We start from the raw sequence: 933 nt of genomic DNA, 5'->3' as shown, positions 1-933 counted from the left end.
TGACCATTGCAATAATCGATCGGAAGCTATACACAGCAAGGAATACGAATATTATACCAAGAGATCGAAAACAATACGCTGTTCGGACGTTTTGACTAGCTGTCGCACAGTGCAGACGCGTCGACCCGTCGCTCCGCATTTCGAGCGCAATTTCAGTGGTTTTTCAGTTCAGAAAATTACAGAGAGTGTTTGGTTGTGTTGCAGGAGTCAAACTGAATGATTTGATGCATAAAGTTTAATTAAACTCCCATTAGTTTGCCGGGAAACATCGATTCTTCCGATCTAGAAAGAGACAGAGATAGACGATCCGCGTTATGTTAAATATCTCCAGGTTACCGATTCCACAAAATTATAAAAAGTATACGGCTGTGTAGCGGGGATCAAAACGAGTAATTTCATGTATAAAGTTTAATTAAACTCCCAATAGTTTGCCGGGAAACATCGATTATTCCGATCTAGAAAGAGACAGAGACAGTCGATCCGCGTTATGTTAAATATTTCAAGGTTTCCGATTCCACAAAATTATAAAAAGTATACGGCTGTGTAGCGGGGATCAAAACGAGTAATTTCGTGTATAAAGTTTAATTAATCTCCCATTACTTTGCCGGGAAACATCGATTATTCCGATCTAGAAAGAGACAGAGATAGACGATCCGCGTTATGTTAAATATCTCCAGGTTACCGATTCCACAAAATTATAAAAAGTATACGGCTGTGTAGCGGGGATCAAAACGAGTAATTTCATGTATAAAGTTTAATTAAACTCCCAATAGTTTGCCGGGAAACATCGATTATTCCGATCTAGAAAGAGACAGAGACAGTCGATCCGCGTTATGTTAAATATTTCAAGGTTTCCGATTCCACAAAATTATAAAAAGTATACGGCTGTGTAGCGGGGATCAAAACGAGTAATTTCGTGTATAAAGTTTAATT

Source organism: Megalopta genalis, unplaced genomic scaffold, assembly GCF_051020955.1.
Source record: "Megalopta genalis isolate 19385.01 unplaced genomic scaffold, iyMegGena1_principal scaffold0061, whole genome shotgun sequence".
Classification (NCBI taxonomy): domain Eukaryota; kingdom Metazoa; phylum Arthropoda; class Insecta; order Hymenoptera; family Halictidae; genus Megalopta; species Megalopta genalis.
The sequence above is the reverse complement of the archived record's forward strand: the minus strand, read 5'-3'. Positions refer to the sequence as shown.